The sequence below is a fragment of the Bos indicus genome, chromosome 15 (genome assembly GCF_029378745.1).
Source record: "Bos indicus isolate NIAB-ARS_2022 breed Sahiwal x Tharparkar chromosome 15, NIAB-ARS_B.indTharparkar_mat_pri_1.0, whole genome shotgun sequence".
Lineage (NCBI taxonomy): Eukaryota > Metazoa > Chordata > Mammalia > Artiodactyla > Bovidae > Bos > Bos indicus.
This window is the reverse complement of record NC_091774.1, coordinates 76,298,137-76,325,715: the sequence shown is the minus strand read 5'-3', so window position 1 is coordinate 76,325,715 and position 27,579 is coordinate 76,298,137. Positions and strand designations below refer to the sequence as shown.

The 27,579-nt window shown below is 48.5% G+C and overlaps 1 protein-coding gene and 1 long non-coding RNA gene across 4 annotated transcripts in view; one reads left to right on the top strand and one right to left on the bottom strand.

Moving 5' to 3' along the window:
* Positions 1-1,679: 1,679 nt before the first annotated feature.
* On the bottom strand, positions 1,680-22,923 carry LOC139187372 (uncharacterized). Of its 3 annotated transcripts, XR_011570944.1 has the most exons (5): positions 16,065-22,923; positions 12,972-14,777; positions 12,144-12,227; positions 5,658-5,727; positions 1,680-2,597 (listed from the first exon to the last, which is right to left on the bottom strand). It is a non-coding gene; the product is annotated as an uncharacterized lncRNA (long non-coding RNA). The 3 variants fall into 3 exon arrangements; XR_011570942.1 differs by having other exon boundaries at positions 1,680-5,727; XR_011570943.1 differs by having other exon boundaries at positions 1,680-5,727; positions 12,972-13,229.
* Positions 22,924-23,064: 141 nt separating this feature from the next.
* Positions 23,065-27,579, top strand: part of CHST1 (carbohydrate sulfotransferase 1) — an 88,888-nt gene continuing 84,373 nt past the window's right edge. Inside the window, exon 1 of the mRNA XM_070804122.1 lies at positions 23,065-23,206. The gene's annotated coding sequence lies outside the window, so the exon portion shown is untranslated. The remainder of the gene's footprint in view (positions 23,207-27,579) is intronic.

Here is a 27,579-nt window from a genome sequence, read left to right as displayed (position 1 = left end):
GAATTTACTTAGCCTAAGGTCTAAAGTGATTAATATCAAAGGTTAATACTTATTTCTTCTATATATTCATTAATGTGTGTAAGGGCAGGGGATGTGGAGACTTAGCAACAAACATTGGCTCAACAAATGAGAAACCCTTCACCAATACAATTTCTAATCAGCCCACTCTACTTATACTAATGGTTTTCTAACTTTTCTAAGGAACCTGTTTTTAGAAGGTTTAAAGCATCTCGTGCCTCTCATGGCTGGGAGGCTGTGAGCAATCACATGTGGCCAGACAAGCCTGTCAGGCAGGCTAGAGAACCTTCAGAGGAGTTTGTAAGTTTGGAACACTCCTATCATGCCCAGGAATTATTATTAACTGGAGCTCTAAGTTAACTCTTTCTTCGAAAGAGGTGGTGGGGGACAGCCCCCCGTAAAGTCAGAGGTGTAGGTGAGAGCACAAAGTAGTAAAGTAGGCAGGCTCTGGTTATGGGGGTAGATGCTCGAGAATTTCCAGGGGGACTCCTGAGGCTTGATCCCACCTTTTCGTATGTCGAGCCTCCTTCCTCATGACCTTTGTCACGGGTGGAGGTCCTCCCGGTGGCTCCCTGCAGCTTCAGTTGTGTCTGACTCTTTGTGACCCCATGGGCTGTAGCCCACCGGGCTCCTTTATCCCCGGGATTCTCCAGGCAAGAATACTGGAGGGCATTGCCACGCCCCCCCTCCAGGGGAATCTTCTTAATCCAGGGATCAAAGCCTGCATCTCTTACCTCTCCCTGCATTGGCAGGCAGGTTCTTTACCACTGGTGCCAGCTGGGAAGCCTAATGATGGTGAATATCTTTTCACAGCCTTGCTGGCTATTTGAGTATCTTCTTTGGAAAAATGTCTGTGGAGACTTTCCCCCTTTTTAAAGTTGGATTATCATTTTTATTGTTGAGTTGTAAAGTTCTTTTATATATTCTGCACAACAGGCCTTTGTTAGATATGTGATTTGTAGTTATTTTCTCCCATTCTGAGGGTTGTCTTTTCACTTTCTTAGTAATGCCCTCTGAAGCACAAAAGTTTTAAGTTTGATGAAGCCCAGTTTGTTTTTTTCTTTTGTTGCTTGTGTTTTTTGTCATGTCCAAAGAAACCATTGCATCATACAAGGTCATGAGGATTTACAACTATGTGTGGAGCAGTGTATGTCTCTTTCTTTTTTTTTTTTTTTTTGGTGGCTGTATCGTGTGGCTTGTGGGATTCTACTTCTCCAACCAGGCATCGAACCCCAGGTCGCTGGCAGGGAGGTCGCCAAGTCCTAACCATTGTACTGCCAGGGAATTCCCATAGAGCAGGGTGTTTTTTAAACAAAAAAATTTCTTTGACCACTCATGGGACAAAAACATTATGAATTGTGACCCAACATTCCCATATGTGCTTATATTCCCACATGTGTGTTTATGTTCCATGAAGTTCTGTAAGACAATAGTCTTTCTACTGTTTATTCTATTTCACTAAAAATAGAATGGATCGAGGCCCACTAAAATTTTTTTTTTTAATATTTGGTTGTGCTGGGTCTATAGTTGTGGCACGTAGCATCTTCAGTCTTCATTGCAGCACGTGGGATCTAGTTCCCTGACGGGATCACATCTGGACCCCCTACCCTGGGAGTGCAGAGTCGTGGCCACTGGACCACCAGGGGAGTCCCCAAAACCGGTTAAATGGATCCTGTGACCCATTTATTGACTGGGGCCTGCAGGTTGAAAAACCACTGCTTGTGTGCTGACAAAAACGTTTTTGTGTGCCTGACCTTACTAGGGTCTCCCCAAGGCAAACGTGTGAAGCGATCAACATTCTGTCTCTTTTAAAGATGAGAGACTGAGGCTTAGCGAGGTTGTGACTTCCGGTCGCATGGCTGGTCCACAGGGCACTCATCTATGCCTGTACATTTCCGTCTTTGCTCCCAGTCCCCCTGCTATGGTTTCCACACATTCGTGTGCGTGAGAATTCCCTGGGGTGCCTTGTTAAAAATGCTGATTTCTAACCTGAGACCGCAGAGATCTGACTGTAATTTAAGATGCAGCTCCTGGATCAGAAGACAGCAAGTAGCATCTTTAAAACGGATAACCGGCAAGGACCTGCTGTATAGAGCAGGGAACTCTGCCCTATATTATCGGCAGCCTGGGTGGGAGGGGAGCTTGGGGGAGAATGGATACCTGTATATGTAGTGCTGAGACCCTCGCTATTCACCTGAAACTACCAACGTTGTTAATCGGCTATACTCCAATACAAAATAGAAAGAGAAAAAGGAAAAAAGGCAGTGAGTAGCTGTGAGTTTGTGGAAGGGGCTCTGAGCTAGGAATCACGGGGCCCGGCTCTCTGCTTGCTAGCTCTGGGATGGGCTCCAAGGATGTTCCCCATGACTGCCTGAGTGCCTCCTGCTCCGGCCTGAGAGGTGGCAGGGACAGGGACGCGGCCACCCCTGGAGCTCAGGAACTCTCACTTCACCGAGCACACTTCTGAGGTGACAGGCCTTTTTTGCGGTTGTAGACTGGTGAGCAGGCTGCAGCCAAGAAGAAGTGATGTTTTGCTTGCCTCAACAGTATCTGTTCGTTCTCTCAAATGCTGAGCCAACCTAAACAGATAGGGGAGATTTCGTGTAATAATTTGATTTTAACATTTCTTGAAAAGTCAGAAGATCTGGTGGCCTGGGCTTTGTTGCTGCATGATCGAGGTGGGCTGGGCTGGAGTCGGGCCTTCTGCAGTGGGGTGGACCACAGTCCCCACCACTCCCTATTGTCTCCCTGCCCACCGACTCCTGTATAGGTTGCCTCGCCCCTGCGGGCATGTGTGAGAGTTTGTCCCCCCTGCCACGACTCCATGGCCCAGAGGCCCTCCCAGCCCTGGCGCTGAAGGGGTGGATTTCCCCAGTGGCGGGCTGACCCACATGCAGACACTTGCAGCTTTCTCTCTGTTTTCTTCTCTGCGTTCTCTCTTTGTTCCCTTTCCCTGGCCGGTGTGCTTTGCTCAAAGAAATGACTCTGGTGATATGGAAAGCCCACAGGCTCTGGAGTTAGGCAGTGCTGGGCTTCAGTGCCGATCCCCCAGTTTCCTTACTCAGGGACCTTGGGGAAGTTACATTACTTCCCAGTTTTCACATCTGTAAAATAAGGGGAACACTGCTCCCTTGCTGCTGCTGTGTCCTTCCACAGGGAGGGAGCATCCGCTCGAGGCAGTCTTGGCTCCCCATCCCAGTCTTCCCGGGGGGTGGTTTGTAAATGGTGAACTTGGGACAGTGTGCAGCCCAGCCCCTTCCCCGCTTCTCTTTGGGGGATCTGCCCACCTGCAGAGAGCATATATCCTCTCCATGCCGTTCTGTTCAGAATTAGGAAACCACAAGACCTGAGGCATATTTGTCCTGAATCAGCTGTGTGTGTGTGTGTTCACGTGTGTGAGCTGTGCTCAGTTGAGTCCAACTCTTTGCAGCCCCATGGACTGTAGCCCGCCAGGCTCCTCTGCCTGTGGAAATTTCCAGGCAAGAATCCTGGAGTGGGCTGCCGTTTCCTATACCATGGGATCTTCCCGACCCAGGGACAGAACGTGCGGCTCTTGCCTCTCCTGCACTGGCAGGCAGATTCTTCACCACTGAGCCACCGGGAAGCCCCCTGAATTAGCTTTCCCAACATTAAAGAGGCCCTTCGAAATTCTTCTGCCTGAGTCATTCTCTGGTGGCTCTGAGGAGAGGCTGGGAAGGGGGCTCCTCTTCCCTGGGTTCCCTCAGACCCCCTCAAATAGCGATTCTCTGGGAGTAATTGTGAGGGGCAGCGCCCGTCACATAACAGGTGCTCAGTAAATGGCAATTGTCATTAAAAAAAAAAAAATTCCTCCTCTTGTTTAGTTACACATCTAGAAGTAGGAAAGCAGGGAGCAGTGCCCGAGGGTGGGTTCATAGCAGCAGGAAGAAATGGAGAGATAAGGAGGGGAAAGCAGCCTCGATAATACTTCACTGGAAAGCTGCCTTGCAGGTCCTTAGGAGTGTATGCAAATTGCATGCAAATTTTGTGCATACTGATGAGTAGCCCTCCTCAGGAAGTCTGAGTGAATGCAGCCCTGGGGAAAATCTGGGTGGAGGTCCCTGAATTCCAGGGAGTTTGTGGTCAGAACTAGGGAAGCCTTTGGCTGGGAATGGGGTGCAGAGGGTGGCCTGGGGAGGGTGGTGGTGGTGGGCAGCAATGACTGGGAGGAATAGGGTGGGGCTGGGGGTCGAGAGGTCGGTGAGGGTGGAGATGGGCTCCTAGGGCAGGAGGGAGACCAAGCTCAAGGGCCGCCTTGCAGCTCTGCACCGGCACCCCGGACCTGCACCCCCGTGCCCCCACCCCTCACTCCTCATCAGCCAGATGATGGGGCTCCTCCAGGGCCCGGGTCCACGCCTTCACCACCCCTACAAGCTTAGAAAGACAGTGTGGAACAACAGAACAGTCCCGGAGGCTTCGGCGTCAGACAGAATCCAGTGCCCTCCAGCGGTGTGATTTGTGGGCCAGTTACGGGGCCTCGGTTTCCACCTCTGTAAAATGGGTTAGCAATAGTCTCTCCCTCATAGACCTCACATGAGGCTCGGTTCAGTGAGGGCCTGGAGAAGATGACTGCAGGCATACCTTGTTCGAGCTGCCCCATACCCTGCCCCGCCCCCACAGCCCGCGTAGAGATCCACGCTCTTTGCACGCCTTCTCTCATTTCATCCCAGCATCATTATTCCCATTTTACCTATGAGGATACCAGAGTCAGGTGAGGTCAAGAGCCAGGACAGAGCCAGCTCAGCAGTCAGGCCCACGTTGTTTCTCCTGATGCTCTCTTGCCTTCCCCCAGAGATAGGCAACTTCTTCATTTGAAGTGAAATGAAGCCCAGAGAGGTTGACTGACTTGCCCAAGGTCACACAGCCAGTTAAGAGGCAGAGCTGGAGCTAGACCCTAGCCCCCTGACTGCGGTCACATTCTCTGTCTGGCCATCACACAAGACCCACCCTCCTGGGCAGCCCAGCCCAACATCTAAGTGGGCTCTGGTTCCCCCTTCTCTGAGCATGGGAGGCCCTTGGCCCCGACACCTCATGGCCTCCTTGATCAGCACAGGTGAGTACTGGGTGCCTTTAGGGCCGCAGTCTCTTCTCTCCAGGAAAGCTCGCAGGTGCTACCGGCCTGGCTGGGTGGGGGGGTGGGGTGGGGTCCTGCTCACCTCCTCCTCGCCTCCCCTTTGGTCCCTCTGTCGCTGCTTGTCAGCTGCCCCTTCCCCTTGCCCACCTCCAGGCTGTCAGTGTTTGGGGGAGATTACACAGTGTTGACATTGGAATATGAATTAGGCGAGAGCGGCAGCCAAATATTGGAATTAGGGAAGGCAGGAGCCCAGGCTGGAATCCAAGAGTGGCTGGAACATCTGTGCCTTGGCTCTTCCAGATGCCTGACCTGGCCCGCCCACCCGAGGATGCCTGGTCCCAGAGCTGCAGACAAGTCCTGCCACAGCCAGCATCTGGTCCTCCCCTTGCCCGCTGAGGGTGCAGTTCGGGGTCCCGCAGACCTCAGCCTCATCCACTCTCTCTGTTCCAAGGCCCGGGAGGAAGCAGAGGCTTCTGCTGTGACTTGAGGGACTGAGGGAAGACTCTGCCCAAGGATTTGTCTTTTGTTTGAAGGTCTGAAATCCCACCTTAGAGTTCTGCTGCTATTGGTCAGATCCACATTTGTCAGAATGTTTCATGGAGCTCAGGTTCTGCAGACTGTAAAAGAGGCCATGAAAGTGTGTTAGTGAAAGTGTTAGCTGTTCATCCGTGTCCGACTCTGTGTGACCCATGGACTGCAGCCTGCCAGGCTCCTCCGTCCATGGGATTCTCCAGGCAAGAACACTGGAGTGGGTTTCCATTCCCTCCTCCAGGGGATCGTCCCGAACTAGGGATCGAACCCAGGTCTCCTGCTTTGCAGGCAGATTCTTTACTGCCTGAGTCACTAGGGAAGCCATATGTTAGGGAAATGCTGTGTTAAACAGCATTACTATGGGACTTCTAAGAGCCTTTGATAACTTAGGAGGCACTGTGATTCCCTTAAAGAAGGAAAGAATTTGTAGCATTTCCCAGACTTGTTTAAGGGGAGAATGTTTCCTCATGCAGAACTCTTTGGGCCAGTGGTAACAGATCTGAATCTAGTCTAGCAGCTGCTGGGACTGCTGTCCAAAGGTTGGTGTGATGCTGGTGGGGCCTGAATCAGAACTCGTCTGCTGCCTCTGTGAAATGGGATAGCTGCACCTGCCCCAGTGTTTACTTCTTTTTAAGTGAGAGGACATCGTGTGCGGAGGCGCGCCACCTGCTCTGTGCTTATGCACAGCTCAGGGAGGGCAATGATCACCACCCTTCCTTCTAGCTGATCTGCTAAACGGGGCCACACTGGCAGCTTGGAAACAGGGATCCCTTGGGGGCTTTCCCCTTCTCCTGTCCAGGAGGAGGGCTGCGTTCCCTGCAGCATTTCTCAGAGTGAGTCTTGAGCCTCTGTCAGTTTTCCCACGTGGGATTGTTACATGGCAAGTTCAAGGCCAGTGTACCCAGTGGGCAGGACAGGAAGGCACTAGATGTCAGGGGCTGACTCCAGAGTCCCATGCTCTGTCTGGGCCACCACAGTGCCTGTCCCCTGGCATGCGGCAGGGCACCAGAGAGGCAGGTGACAGAGACATTTCCTGCCAGCTCTTGGGGGCAGCGTGCTCACCACCTGCCATCCTTCCCAGTGCCCCCGCCCAGCCGAGGCTCCCTGCAGGCCAGCCATGTCTGAGTCTGATGCCCGGAACACTTCCCCTCTAGGAGGCCTGGATCTCGAGTGGGACCCTTGCCATCTAGACATCACAGTTGTCTTTCTCCCTGTCTTCTTCCCACAGAGGCTTCTTGGGCAGCAGGCCTCCCTTGGTCCATCCCATCTCGGTTGGGGATTGTCTGAATCAGATGTTAAATAGGCCAGGTCCTCACAGGACTGAGCCGCCTCCTCCAAGTTGCCCAGGAGAAACTCAGTCATAAAAGCAGGGACTACCTCATTTCTCCTCTCTGGGCCTCCATTTCCCCACATTCAGAGAAACTAAGATCATGGCATCTGGTCCTATCACTTCATGGCAAATAGATGGGGAAAGAATGGAAACAGTGTCAGACTTTATTTTTTTGGACTCTGAAATCACTGCAGATGGTGACTGCAGCCATGAAATTAAAAGACGCTTGCTCCTTGGAAGAAAAGTTATGACCAACCTAGACAGCATATTAAAAGGCAGAGACATTACTTTGCCCACAAAGATCCATCTAGTCAAAGCTATGGTTTTTCCAGTAGTCATGTATGGATGTGAGAGTTGGACTATAATGAAAGCTGAGTGCTGAAGAATTGATGCTTTTGAAGAGTGGTGTCGGAGAAGACTCTTGAGAGTCCCTTGGACTGCAAGGAGATCCAACCAGTCCATCCTAAAGGAAATCAATCCTGAATATTCATTGGAAGGACTGATGCTGAAGCTGAAACTCCAATACTTTGGCCACCTGATGGGAAGAACTGACTCATTGGAAAAGACCCTGATGCTGGGAAAGATTGAAGGCAGGAGGAGAATGGGATGACAGGATGAAATGGTTGGATGGCATCACTGATGTAAGGGACATGAGTTTGGGTAGGCTCCTGGAGTTGGTGATGGACAGGGAAGCCTGGTGTGCTGCAGTCCATGGGGTTGCAAAGTGTTGGACATGACTGAGAGACTGAACTGAACTGAACTGAAGTGGAGGAGGCTCATCTGGCCCTGATAGATGATGGATTCTAAACACATCAATTCCTACCCTGCCTACTTGTGAAATGCTACTAGGAATTCCCTGCCCTCCATCTGCCCTCAGGGGGCGTCCCCATCACTTCTCCCCATGGGAGGGATTCTAGCAGCCTCTCAAGGTGCCTTTCTGCCCCAGGGATGTCTCCCCTTGAGTCTGCCCACCACACAGGAGCCCTCTGGGCTATCTGTCTAGGTTCTGCTCTTCTCACGTCCCTCTCTGGCTTCCACACTTGAGATGGCTCTCCCCTGTCCCTGGGGAGGTCTGTGGCCCCAACCCATCTCTGCCACCTCTGCATGGAATCTGCTTGAAGTTCCCAAACACACCTGGACTTCCACGCTTCCCAGTCTTTGCTTTTGCCATCCCTTTAAAATGCCTTCCTCTGATGAAATTTGACCTCACTTCTTCCTACCCGCCTGTCTTTTCTTCTAACTCTCACTCTAGTGTGGCTCTTTGCATTGTCCTATAGCCAGCAATACACACATTTTTCACCTCCATAAATCTCATCAGAGCACCAACCACCCTTTGTTGTTCAGTCTCTCAGTCATGTCCAGCTCTTTGCGACCCCATGGACTGCAGCACACTAGGCTTCCCTGTCCATCACCAACTCCAGGAGTTTACTCAGACTCATGTCCGTTGAGTTGGTGATACCATCTAACATCTCATCCTCTGCCGCCCTCTTCTTCTCTTGCCCGCAATCTTCCCCAGCATCAGGGTCTTTTCCAGTGAGTTGGCTCTTTGCATCAGGTGGCCAAAATAGTGGAGATTCAGCTTTAGTCCTAACAATGAATAGTCAGGGTTGGTTTCCTTTAGGATTGACTGGTTTGATCTTGCAGTCCAAGGGACTCTCAAGAGTCTTCTCCAGCACCATAGTTCAAAAGCATCAATTCTTCGGTGCTCAGCCTTCTTCACGGTCCAGCTGTCATACTACTGGAAAAACCATAGCTTTGACTATGTGGACCTTTGTTGCAAAGTGATGTCTCTGCTTTTTAAAATGCTGTCTAGGTTTGTTATAGCTTTTCTTCCAAGGAGCAAGCATCTTTTAACTTCCTGGGTGCAGTCACTGTTCACAGTGATTTTGGTGACCAAGAAAATAAAATCTGCCACTGTTTCCATTTTTTCCTCATCTATTTGCCACGAAGTTATGGGACCACCCACCAACCATCCTACATATTCCCCAAGTATTTGGTGGTTTCCTTAAATTATAAATCTATACTCTTGTAATGGGGCTTCCCAGGTGGTGCTAGTGGTAAAGAGCCCACCTGTCAATGCAGGAGATGTAAAAGACATGGGTTCAAACACTGAGTTGGAAAGATTCCCTGGAGGAGGGCATGGCAACCCATTTCAGTATTCTTGCTTGGAGAATCCCATGGACAGAGGAGCCTGGTGGGCTACACAGTCTATAGGGTCACTAAGAGCTGGACATGGCTGAAGCGAGTTAACATGCACATGTGCATTCTTGTAACAGCCAAATGTGGTTCAGAAGGAAAAGCAAGAGCCCCGTGCCCCACCCTCCAGTTTCTGATCTCATTGGTCAGTCCCGCTACACTGGGGTGATCACCGCTAACAGTTTCTTCTGCTTTCCACACATATTTATATGTGTCCTCAGCACGTATAGCTGCATCCAAATCTAGATGGCTAGCCTGCCTCATGGGACATTCACGTGTTTCCCACCATTTACTGTGACAAATAACGCTCTAGTGACAAGATTCAGATGCAAATGTTTCTGTAGGCACACTCCTGGAAATGGGATTGCTGCATCACAGCAAATGTGCTCTTGTAATTTTAATACTGTCAGTCGCTCAAGTCACGCCTGACTCTTTGCGACCCCATAGACTGTAGCCCGCCAGGCTCCTCCGTCCATGGGATTCTCTAGGCAAGAATACTGGAGTGGGTTGCCGTTCCCTTCTCCAGGGCATCTTCCTGACCCGGGAATTGAACTTGCATCTCCCGCATCGCAGGCAGATTCTTCAGCCATCTGAGCCACCAGGGAAGCCCTATGATTTTAATGGATGCTGCCAAACCGTCTCCAGAAAAGGCTGAACCATCACGCCCACCAACAACAGTCTTGCACCGATGTTTAAACGTCCAGTTTCCTCATTTAAGAACAAGGCCTGAGTCTTGTTTATCACAGTGTCCCTGCTATACAGTAGTCTCAATAGATGCTTCTTGAGTGAATTGAGGGGTTGCCAAGCTCTGGCTGTCTTCCCAAAGAAAAGTGGAAGCCTTCCTGTCTCTGAAAAGTCTCTGAAGTCAACTGTGGGACCAGGAGACCTTGACTCATTCCATTCAGCTCTCTGAAATGCAAAGAATCCTGAGGACTCCCAGGTACCTTCTTTGTAAGTGGGGAGTGTGTGGTTTTTGTCTTCAGAGCTGGTCTCAAGGATCTGGGTTGCCATGGCAACTCTTAAGCACGGCCGCCTTTTCCCTTCCTTCCATCTTGGGAGTCTTGGTTGCCATAACAACCGTTGGTCCGCTCCTCCTCCCCTAACCCTGCCATAGGGCCACCTCCTTCCCTGTGTGGGTCCCACCATTCTTAGGCGTGACCCTGATGACACTTTGACCCCAGGCACCTTGAGACCCTCTCTGGAGATCTGAATGGGGCCACTCCTGAGGATGGTTGGCAGAAGAAAGCAGCATGGCCGTTTGAGAAGGGGAGAGGGCCCAGGTGAGGGGAGGGGGAGGGCCTTGCTCCTTCCACATCTGGTAGGGTCACTGTTGTTTGGCGACCAGAGGATCAGATTGGGAGGTAGTTTGGGGCGTGGATGAGCCACAGGCTGTGTGGCCAAGCATGCTTCCTCATCACTCTCATTTCAGGTGGCAGAGCGGATGGAGCGGATGCCACTGACCCACCTCTCCAGGGGTCCTCAGCCTCAGAGGAAGCAGGAGGCCACTCACAGACCCTGCCAAGAGCACCGTGGAGTTCCTACAGTCCTCTTTAGAGTGCCCGGAACAGAGTCCTGAGGAGGTGGGACATGGGACATTAACACGATGGGATATTCTGTGGCCAAATGAAAGAAGGACCTTAGAGGATTCTGTTGACCCTTGGAAATTACTTCTAAGAGAAAAAAGCAAGACTCAGATAGCTATGTGGATATTGACCGCAACCATATAATACCGGTTTGGTCGCCCCGGATTTGGACGAATGTAATAAAAATGCAAGTATAGCGCCCCTATACCCGCTTCTCCTCCAGCGTTTCCCCGTCCCTGTGGACAATCTTGCCACCTGTGCTTAGTCGAACAGTCGTGGCCGACCCCTTGTGACCCCATGGGCCGCAGCCCGCCAGACACCTCTGTCCGTGGAGATTCTCCAGGCAAAAATACTGGAGTGGGTTGCCATGCCACCTTCAAACTAGACTCCTCCACTGCCCTGCTGCCCCGCTCGTTAGTTGTCGGTCCTGTTGACTCTGCGCAGTGACCGCCGCTGCTCAAGTGCCCTTTCTTGCTGCTGTTTCTCACGGGGAAACTGTTGCCATAACCCGCGGTGGGTCTCTCTCCTCCCAGGCGTGTGTGCCCCCGACTCCCTTGAGCACACCTGTCGTATTGCTCCCCAAGTGGCCAATCTGGTCACGAGGTTGCTCTCCTTCAGGCTTCCCCTTTTCTCCAGGATCAGTGACAAACTTCTTGGCACCCTCATGGCCCTCCGTGACCTGCTTCCCTGGCCCCTGTCCAGCCTCCTCTCCCTTGAGCTTGCTTCCAGTCGCGAGAAGCTGTATGCTGTCTGCTTCCATTCCTCTTGCCTGGGAACACACCATGCCCTCCGCCAAGAATAACTTTCCCTGCCTCAGCTGCCAGGTCAACGGCTATCCACCCTGAGACTGAGCTTGAGGCTTTCCAAGGTGGTAGAAGAAAGATGTCACCACTCTGTTCACTCCCTGAAAACTACAGAAACCTCCAGGAGAACCAGAATAGAAACCCGAATTTTGTCTTTGATGGACTTAGATGTCTGTGTTCCTGGATCTCAACACGGAGATCCAGGAGGTAAAGCTGCTAGAGGAGGAACACGTGACTTAGCAGAGCGGCGTGTGTGCTCAGCCACTCAGTCGTTACTGAGTCTTGGTGACCCCGTGGACTGTAGCCCACCGTGCTTCTCTGTCCATGGGATTTCCCAGGCAAGAATACTGGAGTGGGGTGCCATGCCCTTCTCCCAGCAGAGAGGAGGAATACCAAATCTCCACACTCACAGCTGGGAAGGGCACTGGGAAGCAAGTTGATTTCTTCCACACTCCCCCAGTTTAGAGGGTTAGGGACTGGAGGCACCAAGTGCCCCAGGACGTGGGGTGGAGAAGGGGGCTCGCCACTGAGTGGCGGCAGCAGCGGCAGAATGGGGGCAGTCTCAAAGTCTAGGTAAGGAGTAGGCAGACCTCGAAGTCCTCAGCAGTCGGGTGACCGTTCCTCCTACTCCCACGAGAGATCAGAGGCTCTGGGCTCAGGGAAGCCAGGTGTACCTAGGAAAGGGGTAAGCAGGGGATTGAGTCTGCAGATAAATTGAGAACTCTCCAGCACCTTTCTCCCACCCAGCTCCGGAGCAGCAGAATCAAGCCTGTATTGGTATTCTGGCTTCAACGCCACAAGGACATAGGAGAATGTTTCTCTGGAGGAACTAGGTAATTCCAAAGAAATGACCGATAGATGCATATATCTAGGGGTCTGTAGCAGACAAGCTGTCAGGAGGAATGATTGTCCTAGAATGTAGCTCATCAAACGGACAAGTCAGGCCCAGGTACTCAAAGCCTCTGACTGGTCTTTTGGTGCCTCCTTATTTTTAGATTTTATTGAAGTACAGTTGACTTACAAAGTTGTGTTAATTTCTGCTGTACATCTAAGTGATTCAGTTATATATATATATATATATATATATATATATATATATATATATATATATATATTCTTTCTCATATTCTTTTCTATTATGGTTTATCAAAGAATATTGAATATAGTGTTATACAGTAGGACCTTGTTACCTTCTTGTATATATAATAGCTTGCTTCTGCTAATCCCAAACTCCCAATCCTTCTCTTCTTCATCCACTGCCCACCTTTCCCCTCCCTGCAAAACACAAGGCTGATCTCTATGCCTATGAATCTGTTTTTGTTTTGTGGGTATGTCGGTTGTGTCATATCTTTTAGATTCCACATCTGAGTGATATCACATGGTGGTGTCTTTCTTTTTCAACAACTAATTTTACTTACTTGCTCTGGCTGTGCTGGGGCGTCCTTGCTGTGCAGGCTTCTCCTGGTTGTGGTGAGCAGGTTCTGCTCTCTGGCTGCAGCCGCAGGCTGCTCATTGCAGTGGCTTCTCTCGTCGCAGAGCACAGGCTCTAGGGTGCACCGGCTTCAGCAGCGGTGGCTCCCAGGCTCTGGAGCCCAAGTTCAGTTGTTGTGGGGCACAGGTTTAGTTACTCCGTGGGATGTGGGATCTTCCCAGATCAGGGATAGAACCGGTGTCTCCTGCATTGGCAGGTGGATTCTTTACCACTGAGTCACCAGGGAAGCCCTTGTCTTTTTCTGACTTACTTCCATACCAACCTGGGGCTTTCCTGGTGGCTCAGATGGTAAAGAAGCTGCCTGCAACACAGGAGACTGTGTTTGATCCCTGGGTTGGGAAGATCTCCTGGAGAAGAGAATGGCAACCCACTCCAGAATTTTTCCCTGGAGAATTCCATGGACAGAGGAGCCTGGTGGGCTACAGTCCAGGGGGTCACAAAGAGTCAGACACAACTGAGCGACTACCATCTATCTTCCTTCCATACCAACCCAGGCTATCAACTGAATGTGATGGTGAAATGAGGACTTTTCTAGACACATAATATCTCAGAATAACTTGTCCACCCACGTCCCTTTTCTCATGAAACTCCTGAAGGATGTGCTCAACTAAAACCAGGAGCTGAGAAAGAAGATGTGGGATCCAGGAACAGGGACCCCAACCCAGGGGAGACAGGGACGGAATTCCTTGAGTATTGGCTAAGAGAATATCTGGAGACCAGCTGTGCCTTGGCCCAGGGAACAGCTAGACCTGATCAGCAGGATAGCTGAAGGCTCTAAGGGGTGAGGGAGTTTGTCCCCAGGAAAATAAATGAGACTGACAAATTATCAGACAGGTTTGGTCATGTGGAAAATTACATCGAGGGCATGGAAAAGTTTAGTCAATTGCTTTTTACAAAACAAGCCTAAGTTGATGAAAAATGAGGTAATTATTAATAGGAAAAACAAAAAAGAAAGGAAGTAGAATCACAGTCTAGTAATCAGGCTGGGAATACATAGTAGTGAAGGTGTAGACAAAGGATTTAAAACAATTATGAGCAACGTCCATTATGAGGGTGGTCCAATGGTTAAGAATCCACACGCCAACATAAGGGACGTGGGTTTGATCCCTGGTTCCAGAAGATCCCACATGCTGTACAGCACCTAAGCCCATGCACGGAAACTGCTGAACCTGCACTCTAGAGCCTGTGCTCTGCAATAAGAGAAGCCAAAGCAACGAGAAGCCCACACACCAGAGCTAGAGAGAGTGGCTTCCACTCCCCACAAATAGACAAAGCCATGCGCAGCAACGAAGACCCAGTACAGCAAAATAATAATAATAATTTAAAAATTGAGATGCAAGTAGGAGGAGAGAGAGGAGGAGGAGAGAATGGAAGGAGGAGGAGAGAGAATGGAAGAAAAACTTCTAGTCCACTAAGATGTCAACCAGTGTTTAAGATGATGATGACTCAAGAGGTTGAAGAATAAGTGTTATCTAGCATGAAAGTGAAAGTTAGTCACTCAGTCCTAACCCAGGGACTGTAGCCCTCCAGGCTCCTCTGTCCGTGGAATTCTCCAGGCAAGAATACTGGAGTGGGTTGCCATTTTCTTCTCCAGGGAACCTTTCCAACCCAGGGATCAAACCCAGGTCTCCTGTATTGCAGGCAGGCTCTTTACCCCCTGAGCCACCATGGAAGCCCCTTGGTGACTTGGGGGGTAATTTAGAGAGAGGAAGGTAAAGAACAGGGGAAAGGGCTTCAGGAGAACAAGGTGAGGGAGACGGGGTTGGGGAGAAGAAGAGAATGCTCTTTTCAATTGTAAGCCTTTGAGCACTATTTGACTTTTCAAAAGACTTAGAAGTCATACTTTGTTTAAACAACAACAACAAAATTAAGAAACTGATTTGGTTCATGGTCTTCCTCTGTGAAGACTTCCCCGACTACCAGGGCGTCCCTTGAGAGCCCTTCCCTCTGGGAGCCAGTTGAGCGCTTGTCCTCAGCAAGAGTTCAAGAAGGGCTCTTAGAGAAGAAGTGAATGGATTCCTTCTAAAAGTTGGTTAAGTCCAGATGAATTAAAAAAAAAAAAAAACTTGAATTTGGAAAGCATTAGGACTAACATTACGGGAGATTTGTCTTTCATTGGCTGTCACAGGTGGTAATGTCACATTTTTTTTTCCCCCATCTTGAGGGATGGGATGGGGTTGGTTGAGGTCACAGGGTAGACAGAGGCAGGTTGGAAGTTAGACATGCTTGGGTCCCAGCACTATCTCCGCCTTTCAGTAAACTGAGTTCAAGGCAAGTTACTTAACCTCCTTGAGCCTCAGTTTTCCTCAGCCGGACAGTGGGGAGAATAATGGAGCTAAACTACTTTGTCAGGCTGTGGTTAAGGATTAGGAGAGTGTCAGTGAAGTGCTGGGCACACGGTAGAGGCTGGTTAAATGGTGGGTGGTTTCATCAAGCTGCGGGGTGTGTTCAGTGATAGCAGCTCTTCACTTGACCCCACTTCCTGAATTCCTGTTCTTACAGCGCCTCTGGGAAGCTCTGGCCTCTGTGTCAGACGTCCCCATAACAGACCCTGGGCTCAGTGTGGGCAGACCATATATTAGCAGAGCAGTTCAGAGCATCTACACATTTTCAGAGACATCTGAGTCATTCCATTTTGGGAGCTGTGCTGGGATGGTTTCAGCGGCTTTGCCTGCTTTCTAAACAAAAATTATTTAGGTGGGAACAGTTTCAGCTTGAGGTTTCCATGATTTTCACATGACCTTTAAATACCCCAGATTTGCAGTCTCCTTCTTTCTCTAATGAAAGTCTGGATCTTCTTGGAGAAAAGAAACTTAATTCCAGGCTTGGCCCTCCCTCTGTCCTGGCTTCTCTCTTCCCATTGCACTGGCTCCACCCACCCACTCCCCCACCGTGGGCCTCCATCCATCCATGCTCTGCTCCGTGGGAACTCACCAAGCACCTCCCACTGGCCACAGCCTGAGACCTTGCACAAGTTTCTTTGGCTATGTTTAACCCTTTTCTTGAAATGTTCTCTTACCTTGGCTTTTGGACACAGGAGTCTCCTTATTCATGTATAATTATCATCATTATCAGCTTCTTTGTTTTCAATCTTGATTCTGTGACCATCCCCTTAGGCCCAGTCCTTGCTTTTCTTTCATTTTATTGCCTTTATTCTTGGAGACTTGAACAATCCCCTTTACATGGATGATTCCCTTAACTATCTTCCCTTTCCGTTTCAGTCTGTCCCTGGAATTCTATTCTTGAGTCTCTGGTGGACTCCGGGACTTTGTCCCTGCGATGTCTTGAAGTTACCTCATATCCCTTAGATAGACCTTGCCATCTGTCCCAAGCCCCCGTCTAACTTCCCTGCCTCGGTTAGAGGCTCTTGAAAGCCTAGAGTTAGTTTTTGCTTCTCTCTCCTTCATTCCTCTCTGCTTTCTTCCCCGTTCAGCTTTACTTCTTGAGCCAGCCTTCTGATCTCATCAGGGTGGCCTCTGCGCTGTCCCCAAACCCATGTGGTCACTCCTCTGTTATGCCTGTAACGTCTTTCTGTGAGGACAAACTGTCATCATTGTGTTTTTCTAAAAGAGTCTCAGTGTTAGCCAATTGCATATCCGTTCTGAGTCCAAGAATGGTGCAAAGCATCCTTGGTCCCAGTGAGTCAGCTGCCAGTGTCCTCAAACCCAGCCGCAGGCAGCCTGTGGCCTAATCACCGCGCAGAGGCCCTGTCCCGGGGGATGGGGCGTGGCCTTTTCTTGGCGTCAATTTGACTAGAGTTGTGTGTGGCAGGGGGCGTGGTTTCTGCAAGGTTCAGAGCTCAGCTCTCTCCTGAGTCCCAGCTCCACCCTGCAGGGGAACTGTTAGATCCTTAAGCGTTTAAATTCTCCAAGTTCTTAGAGGCTAAGAGAAATCAGTTATTCCCTCGTTTCTTGGATGCATTATTATGCTAACAGATTCTGTCTTTTTACTTCATCTTGCCCAGGAGGCTCTCTCCTCAAGGGTGGGGGGAGGGTGAAATTTCCTTCCTGTATGGAACTCGAGTCCCGTCCCACTTGTATCTTTGTTTATGCTGGTCATCTATCCAAAATATTTACTTCTCTCCAATCTGGGGAGTCACAGTCTGAATATTCTCCAAGGTAGAGAGGAGTCTTAACTGTTCTTGTGTCATGGACCCGTTTGGCAGGCTGATAAAACCTATAAACCTCATCTCAAAAATGTGATTTTAGATACATTAAAAAAACACACAGTATTATAAAGGAAACTGGTTGTGATGTGGTTGTTAAAATATTAAAGAACACCAAATTGTGATATGGTAATGCTATTCTCCTTTATTACTATATTAAATAAACACTATTATTTCAAAGTAGTGATGAACATTAATGATATTTTGAGGTCTCTGCAGTAGTATGTGGTGATTAGGAAAACATCTGTTACACCTGCTTTTGTGGTTTGTAACCTACATTTATAATGGCATGAAATGCTAAGTTTCAGTTAAAGATTAGTGAACACAGAGATGCAATTTTCCTCCTCATCCAAGTTCATAGGTCCCCCTGAATTCAGTCCATGAATTCTAGGAATTCTTACTGTGGATCTCATTTGAGAACCTTAACTCCTGCTTCCCTCATGGAGCACTCCTTGACTACCACAAACTTCTGAGTTTTCCCTCATGCTGGAAGTCTTACAACGTCCATTCAGTCAACAAACGCTGACACGGCTCATGTTCAGGCAACCGTTGAAGCAGATGTTGGGGTCCACATAGTGAGACGCGAGACCCAGGTTTATAATCAGTGGGCGGGACGGACACATTCTCATCTGACTATAGCTCTAAATATAATATGAGAGTCACCCTGGAAGAATTTAAAACAATAGTCTGTGGTATCCCAGAGGAGGTAGAAGTTAACAATTCAATTTGGCAAGGAGTTCAAGGAAGGAAATGTTACAAGAGGAAGGTAGCATTTGAGCTTGGCCTTGAGGAAAGAGTAGGATATAAACAATTTCCACATGGTTTAAGTAGATCTGGCTGGTATTTTTCCTTTGTCTTGCCACAAGTAAATATGAAACTCCAAGCAGGATCATGTCTTACAGCATGGTTTTCTGTATTCTGCAGAACCTATTATGACGGGACTGATCATGGGCACTCAATACATAACCATCGATTAATTAATAATGTTTTTCAAGAACAAAATTTCTGTATTAATTAGTTATTGCCATGGAGCAAAGCATCCCCAAACCCAGTGGCTTTAAACAATGTCTTTCTCTGCTGATCTGGCCAGGATGGGCTCTGTGGTCACTGGCACATCGGCAGAGGCTGGTCGGTCTGGAATAGCCTTGACTGGATGTCTGGGGCTCTCTTCTGGATGCTTTTCTCAAGTTATGCTTGCATGAAGTTTCCTGCTGTTCCATTGGCCAAAGCCAGTCATAAGGCCAGGCCCAGAGTTGGCGTGTAGGACCAGGGCAAGGAGACAGGGAGGCATAACAAGTTTTGGCCATTTTGTTGTTGTTTAGTCGCTCAGTTGTGTTCTACTCTTTGCAACCCCATGGACTGTAGCCCGCCAGGCTCCTCTGGATGTGAGATTTCCCAGACAAGAATACTGGAGTGGGTTGCCATTTCCTTCTCCAGGGGATCGTCCCCACCCAGAGATCAAACCTGAGTCTCCAGCACTGGCAGGTGGATTCTTCACTGCTGAGCTGCCAGCAGTAGCGGGCAGTTTTGGCCGTAGTTTTCACAGTTAAACAATCAGCCTCAAATTCTTTGTGGAATGGGACAACTCTAAATCAATAGGCAAACGCATAAATGAAATAGTTAAAGTGTAAGGGGCAATTTATAAATTCAGCTAGCAATGTGGCCTCTCCTGTGGCTATATCCTAGGTGTGTGAAGAATGTTATCCACAGAGACTGGCTGGGCCACCCTTTTATTATTATTTTTTAAAACCGGGATGCAAACCCATTGAATTGTCCTTTCATGTCTGATGTTCCATCAGTTAAGCATCCCACACAGTTTTTCATAGAGATGCTTTCTTTCCCCCTGAGGACATCTGCAACAATCCAGAACACACTTGCCTCCGTACTTGACTCCAAGTTGCTATAAATATCAGACATTCTGTCAGCAGCTCAGGGTCACAGCTCAGGTTTCCTGAACCAATATCACTTGCTCCTCTGCTTTGAGCTGTGTCTGTTAGAGGCAGTGGTGTGGTACATACAGTGAAGTGGAAAACACAGGTCAGAAAGCTTGTTCTTTGAATTAACTGAGGGAAAAGCATATGTGTGTGTGTGTGTGGAGGGGGTGGGCAGATTTAGCCATACAATTGCTTTTAATTGTTCAGGCTTTAATGTAGGTGATGGCAGAATTTGAAAAAGATATGCTGCTGAATGTGTATCATAGCTCATTATTACAGGCTGTGTGACTTCAGGCAAGTGGTTAAAGTCTCTGAGCTCCAGTTCTCCTTATCTATAAAAGAAACTGGCTATATGCTGACCTCTGTTTGTGGTGAGGATTCAGTGAACTGCCATGCTTATGAGGTAAGTGGCTCAGCAAATGTTTGATATTATTTCTTACAGACTGGAAATAAAAATCCAAATGAGTTATCAGCAGCAGGAGGATGGTTCTCTGTTAGTCTGGGAGAGAATAACTCAGGGACCTGCCTTCCACTCTTTGACTTGTCTCTAACTAGGTGACCATTTAAGCCTCAGTTTCCACATCTGTTGAGTAGAGCAATTAATAGTCATAGCCTTGTTTTGACAATCAAATGGTATATTGCACAGGTTTTATTTTTTTAAAGAATTTAAAATCCCTTTGGATACACGTGAAATAATGCTGCAGTGATTGGCCGCTCCCCATGGGATTGTTCAGACGGGCTACTCTGCACCCAGCACCCTGCTCCTGTGGTTAGCAGGGTGTTGAGGAGAAATTAAAATTAAAAGTGTGTTTCCTTCCAGATGTTGTTGCCACACGCTCAAGGTGCTCTTTTAACTGGGACATCAGGCTCTCTTGAAATAGACAAGAATTCTAGAAACATGACATTGGGCCTGATTCATCGCTTTAACTTGTGGCTGACTCATTCTCTCCTTGATCGTTTCTTCAACAGTAACTTTAATTACATCATTTTACTTATTGTTCTTTTTCCCCTTGATTTATTTTCTTCTTACAAATCTTGTTTATTGTCTCAGTGATTGGGCCTTCTCACCTCTGAGACTTGTGTAAACCTTCTGGACTCTAGAAATAGGAGCTGAACTTTCCATGTACCTCAAATAATGAGTACTCTCACCCTGCCCCCCACAACCCCCAAGCTTGTGTACTTGAAATACATCAGCAGAAGAAATACTTTTGACTTTGCTGGTGTTTCAGAGCTTATGTTATTGAATGCTCTCAGCTACCCTACAAGATAGATACAATCCAGTTTAAAAGAAAAATGCAGGGACAGAAGCTTCAGGAGGGAACCGTAGCTTGCCCAAGGTCAGTGTGGTAGACTGCAAAAGTGATCCCAGCTCTTCATCCTTCCATGCATTCACACCCTGTCCCCCATCATCTGCGTCCTCTGTGTCCGCCTTCTTTGACTCTGGGCTTAGCAGTGAAACTTGCTCTGGCTGAAGGGATGATGGCAAACGTGATGGAAGCAAAAGCCTGAAAAGTCCCTGTGCAATCAGCTGGATTTGCCTTGTCTCTTGTCCCCTGCCGTGGCCATGAGAACATGCCTGGTTTAGCCGGCTGGAGGATGAGAGGCGTGTGGAGAGGAGTGAGTCCCTGCAGCTGTCCCTGGAGCCCAGCCTCAATCACTCAATGGGCAGCCAGACTCTAGGTGTGTTAGTGAGTCTGGCCAGGAGCAGCAGAACCGCCTAGCCAACTATCCCAGATGCATGGGCTGTAAATGGTGATTACTGAATACCACTGAGGTTTTCTTGTGATTTGTTTCCCGGCGTGGTTGTGGCAAGAGATACCTGGCAGTATGAGTGTGTGGGAGAAGAGCAGGCCTTGGGAGCTGGCTAGGCCTCAGATTCAGTTCCAGCTGTGATGTTTGGAGTGTGTTCCTTTTCAAGATTAAATTTCTTTCTCTTTAAGATGAGGTAGTAATTCTTCCCTCATAGGGTGGCTACAAAGATTAAACACGAGGCAAAAGAAGAAAACCTTTGGGACCCAGTATAAATCGTAGATGATGTCCAAAAAATGGTGTCTTCTCCCAGCAAACCTTCAGAACGAACAACTATGGGACCATGGGGCCCAGACCAAGGTCTGTCCAATGTGAGGCTGATACTGATCACATCAACTCAAAGATAAAAACGAAAACCAGAAGGGCTTGATTCTGTCCTTACACTAAGATGCGGCTTCCCTGAATCTGCTGTCTGTCGTGTATTGGGCAAGATGGGCCTTAAAAAGATGGCTGCTTAAATTGAAGAGGCTGAAGAAGAAAAGCCAAGTCCAAGGTTTTCCTTTGAGCCCATGGTTTAGCCAAACAGATGACAGCGAAGTGGGGAAAGGCTGTCACTTTTGCCCCGGGTATGGGTTTGGTTCAGATCAAGGAACTCAAAGCGCCAGCGGGGACAGTGGCTGGCCAGGTAACGTTTGCTCTGACACTGCTGTTTGCCGTCCTGCTTGTGCGTGCATTTTTAATGACAGATTATTCAGGAAATGTGAATATTTCTCTAGGAGGTTTTGTTTTGTCACTTGGCCTTGTTTTTGGGTCTTTTTCCTTCCTTTGAAGCCATTGTTTGACATGACATATGTACTCGGGTAAGCTTATGGCTAATTACCTCAAGGGAGAAGGAAAAAAGAAACCAACCCAGCTAAAATACAGAGCAATTAACTCAGTAAACTCTAAGAAGTTATGAAAGGTATGAGATGCTCTTTGAAAATTAAAAAAAAAAATCATATACATTTAAGGAAGAGTTTTCTTCCCGAGGAATTGAAAGTTTTCCTACAAAATCCTTTGTAGGAAGGATCCTACAAATCCTTTGTAGCAGCTCCTTTCCTGCTTTCTGCCCCAGACAGCTCACTCCTCTTTGGCTTTTCTGGTGGTGGCAATGGCGTGACAACAGTTACATGCACCTGTTTGTAACGGGCGACAACGGTTGCATGACTCTGCTACAACGCACGGTGTGACCTGGCTTGAATCACATGGCACTTCTGAGCTTCAGTTTCTCACCAGCAAAATGACATTTTGATAAAATTTCTTTACAAGACAATCAATTTGTTGTTTTTTAAAGCAATGATTTATCATTTTTTAAATAATGATTTGCTTTTTCCCCCCCTGATTTGTGAATTGGTTTGGCTCAGCAAGGAGATTCTTTCTTGGGTTCGCTCACGTGGCGGCATCAGAGAGTGGCTGGGACTGGAGTCATCTGAAGGTCAACAGGGCTTGACGTCTGAGATGGTCCACTCTCATGGCTGGCGTTTATTTGATGCTGCCTGCCATCTGGACACTCGTTTGGAACTGACTGCCAGACTGAGGAGTACCTGGACATGGCTTCTCCACATGGCGTGGGCTTCTCATGGTACGGTGTCTGGGTTCTCAGAGGGAACAACTCAAGAAGGAGTGTTCCAAGGCACCCAGGTGGAAGCTACAAGGCTTCTTATAACTTATACTCAGAGGTACAAGGACACCACTTTTTGCTACATAATTAGGTTTCTTTTGATGCTGAAATTTTACGATTTCTTGACCTGAATTCTCTGTTTTCTGTTAATGAATCAGATGCCAGCTGATGAAGCCAAGCAGAGGGCCAGCTGAGCCTGGCCACACAAGTGGCTGTGTCTCACGCTGGAGTCACACGCATAGGATGAATGTATCATCCTAATTATCTGGGGAGGGAGCTCAGGGTACTTTGTCATCGATCAGTGCCTGCTGGTTGTTTTCTGTGCCCACCCCTGGGCTCAGAATCTCTGCCCCTCACTCCAATCTGCCGCTCCCCGCTGCCCCCCCCCCGCCCCCCACCACTGCCACTACAGTGATAAAGCTGAGCATGTGTTAGGCATGTGAGGGTGAGAAAGAGAAGACAGAGTTTCTGCTTTTAAGCTAGATGAGAAGACCGGCAACGAGAAGAGAAAAAGGCTGCCGTGCATGACAGTGCGTGTTGAATGCCAGATGGGAGTCACAGAAAGTGGGAGAGGCATCCAAATGAAGGAGAGACGGGGGAAGGCAGTCTTCCTGGAGGAAGGGGACCTTGGAGCTGAAGCTGAACCTTGAAAGGTGGGTGGGAATGACCCAGGGCAGCAGTGGGGGAGGGTGTTTTAGGAAGAGCAACCAGAAGCAGGCAGAACGTGGGGCAGGGAACAGTAACCATCTGCAGTGTGGAGGTTGTGGTGGGGGGCGGGCACAGGAGAAGAGCAGGAGAGGCAGGCAGTGCCCAGGGCCATGCATGGCCTGGTGGTCGTGCATGGAGGCCAAGTAACAAAAGCCTCATTTTCCTGGACAAGGACACAGGAGCTCAGGAAGATAAAGGGACTTGACTAAGGTCACAGGGTTTGTAAGTGACAGGGTCAGGAGTTGAACCCAGGCTGATGTGATTTCTCAGCCCTGTGGCCTTTCCATAATAGCCAGCTGTGAGCTCTGGGTTTTCCAGAGGCCCTTCCTCTCATCTCTGAGGCTCCTGGCAGACTAAGGGTGTTGCTTTTCTGCACCATTTATTGTAATGACTTCAATTAAACCATCTTGTGCTGGATCAGTGAGCAGCTCTGGGGAATCGATGAGCAGGGCTGGCTACCAGGGAAGTGGAGCCTCCTCCTCTCGTCCCTGCCAATCCCAGGGCTGAGCTCCTGTGACCCAGGCCTGGGGAGGACTCGAGAAAGGAAAACGGGGGGCTGGGGACAGACAGCAGGTCGCAAAGAGACAAGGGGGCAGGTGTCTATTACCGTGCAGACACAGAGGATGCATGGCCGGCCCCTGCGTGCCCATCCTCCCCCACTCTGCTGTCTTCTTCTGGCTAATTTGGATTTGCAGCTCCAGCTCTGGGACAACGGGCCATCTTTACTTGGCTGCTTCAGCGCAGGGCCAGTATCTAATGAACCTTGACCCTGAGGGAGAGGGGCCAATGGCCTTGTACTAACTTGCTGCCTGACCTTGGGCAAGTTCACCTCAGCTTTCTGAGGCTTCTGGGAAAAAAAAAAATGAATTGAGATGTACTAGGCTGTTATTCTCTGCTTGTCTGTTCCAATTTAGGGTCTCAGGTCTCCCCTTCTTTGCCCCGACCTGTGTCTTGGGAGGCTGCCCCCTGTGCAGTGAATCAATGGACGCCTCTGCCAGCTGGAGGCTGGGAGGAGAGGGTGGAGGATTTCTTGCCCACGGCCTCTCTGCGTGGTGGCAGGGGCTGTGGAAGTGCTTCTCTGCTCAGCCACAGCTCCTGCCAACGGCTCTTCCCCTCTTGCCTTGGCACTCCCTGGGCTCCAGGAGTGCTCCTGCCTCCTCCCCTTGACCCTTGAGGCCCCAGGGGTGGCCTCCAGGTGTTTGTAATCTCAGGGTTTTCAGCATCCCTTCTAGTTTCTCTAATCCTGCCCATCTCTCTGGAAATAAGTCTCTCCTCTTTGTTCAAGTCTCTTCAGTTGAACTATCTGAGTGAAGTTCTGTTTCCTGCTGGGACGCTGATGCATCCTCTGAAGGCCCCTTCCAGCTCCATGATTTGAAGGGTTTGTGAGGGGGAAGATGCAAAGAGCTGGCCGACTCCCAGGATTCCTGCAGCTCTGATTATCCCACGACAGAGTCCAGACCAAGGGACCCCAGCTTCTAGCAGCTTCCCCTTCTCTTCCCCTAGCCTTCAACTCCCTCAGCTGTAGCTCAGATCCCAAGCACATGTTTTTTTCTTTAAAAAAAAAAAATTATTGATTTCCTTTTTAAGGATTGCTTTATTTATTTTTTGGCTGTGCTGGGTCTTTGTTGCTGCAAAAGGGCTTTCTCTAGTTGCGGTGAGCAGGGGCTCCTCTCTAGCTGCGGGGCGCAGGCTTCTCACTACGCCGCTTCTCTTGTGTGGAGCACACGCTCTAGGTGCGTGGGCTTCAGTACTTGTGACAAACAGGCTTGGTTGCTCTGAGGCCTGTGGGATCTTCCCGGACCAGGGATCGAACTGGTTCCCCCTGCATTGCAAGGTGAATTCTTAACCCCTGGACCACAAGGGAAGCCCATGTGGTTTTTTCTTTTAATGCAACCATATTGAGGTGTAACCTCTGCATAACCGACTGTATCCATTGAAAGCACAATTAGATAAGTGCCTGTTCTTTTTGCCCAAATCTAACAACTTTCTAGTTGTACTCCAGCCTTCATTCTCATTCCTGCAACTTCACATTCCTCAGATTGGGTCATGTCATTCTCCAGCTCTAAAACCTTAACTGGCATGCCTGTGCCTTGAGGTCAAAGCCCAAACTCCTTAGAGCAGCACAGGAGACTTTCATGAGCTGAATTTGAATCCTCCAGGCTGTTACCACTTCCATGGATGCTCTAGCCGTAACGAACTACTTGAGCCACACTCTCTCCAAGCTCTCTGCACGATCTCTGTTCCCAGGCCTGAAATATCCAGCATCCTCACGTCACTGACCCTCAGCATCCCTCCATGCCTTCCAAATTCCTCTTCATCCTAGAGCATCAAGGGCTTCCCAGTGACTCAGTGGTAAAGAATCTGCCTGCCAAAGCAGGAGAAGCAAGAGACATGGGTTCAATTCTTGGGTTCGGAAGATCCCCTGGAGTAGGAAATGGGAAGCCACTCCAGTGTTCTTGCCTGGAGAATCCCATGGACAGAAGAGCCTGGTGGGCTACAGTCCATGGTGTCGAAAAGAGTTGGATAAGACTGAGTGACTGAGTGTGCACACACACACCAGAGCATCAAGCTGGAGCATGATCCCCTCTAGGAGGGTCTTCCTTACGTTGCCCAAACTGAGCAGAGGCCCTCCTCTGTGCTTCTGCAGCACAATTGTGGGTATTTTTGCTTTTACGTTTATTTTGAACCATAAAGTTACTACACTTATTCTGAACCATAAATGATGTTTGACTCTCTTGTTAGAGTGTGAGCAGTTTGAAGTTAGAGTCTGTGTCATCTCTGTACCCTTAGCTACTAACACTATGTTGTACATCATTCATTCATCCATTCTACAAGTATTGAGTGCCTACTGTATGCCACACACTCCTGCAACATGGGGACTAAGGGTTATACAACAAGACGAGGATGCTAGTTATTCAGCTGCTGTCTCCCAGCTCCAAATCCATCTTTTTATTACTATGCCTCTTGATACTAGGGCATGGATGCTATAAGCTATGAAAGTGAAAGTGTTACTTGATCAGTTGTGTTCTACTCTTTGCAACCGCAAGGACTGTAAAGGACTGTAGCCTGCCAGACTCCTCTGTTCCTGGAATTCTCCTGGCAAGAATACAGGAGTGGGTACCCATTCCCTTCTCCAGGGGATCTTCCTGACCTACGGATCAAACCAGGGTGTCCCACATTGCAGGAAGATTCTTGACCATCTGAACCACCAGGGAAGGCTTCTATAAACTATAGGAATCCTGCAAATTAAAATTCTTCTTTGTTCTGGGACTTCCTGTTTCTGCCAGCAGGGGCACTAGAGTGAGACTGGAAGTCAGGAGGAAGGAGTAAGGACCTGCTCCTTCCTTTTTGTTAGCTGGATCCTGTAGGGGTTGCCCCATCAACGGCCCTTCTTCCTATTAGCTTCAGCTGGTTCTGGCCTCCAACTTCTTTTGACATTCCCAGAACAACCTCCCCTGACTCCTCAGAGGTGAGCAACAGATGACCTCTGGCTAGGTCATCTGTTAGGCTAGGTCCCAATGCTGTGGGGTCCTCCTGCAAGTTCTTAGATTCTCACAACCCCATTGCTTCCTGTGGTTATCACTTCTATTTTTTTTTTTTTTTAGGTCTTCCTTAACATTTTTTCTCTCCTAATATTTTTAAAAAGATATATTTTAAAAGAATTCCTTTTTATTAAATTATCACTGTTGAAATATCTAATGCAGTTTCTATTTTCTTAGCTTGACCTTGACTGATGAAATGGGGAAGGTTCCTGGCCCTGTGGACCTTAAATTCAACTTAAGGAAGATAGATAACAAAACATAAAAAGGCCAGCAGCAAAAAGTGTGCTGATGAAAAGGGAACCCTCTTGCAATATTGGTGGGAATGTAAATTGATACAACCTCTATGGAGGACAGTATGGAGTTTCCTTCAAAAGCTAAAAATAAAACTACCATATGACCCAGCAATCCCACTACTGGACATATGCTCTGAGAAAATAATAATTCAAGAAGACACACATACCCCAATGTTCATTGCAGCACTATTTAAAATAGCCAGGATTTGGAAGCAACCTAAATGTCCATTGATAAAGAAGAACACTTTTAAATGGATAAAAAACATGTGGTGTATATATATATATATACTACTCAGTCATAAAAAGGAATGAAAATGAAATTGGGTCATTTGTGTGATGTGGATGAACCTAGAGTCCGTCATACAGAATGAAGTAAGTCAGAAAGAGAAAAACACTATTGTATATTAACACATATATACGGCATTGAGAAAAATGGTGCTGATGAACCTATTGCAGGGCAGGAATAGAGATGCAGACATGGAG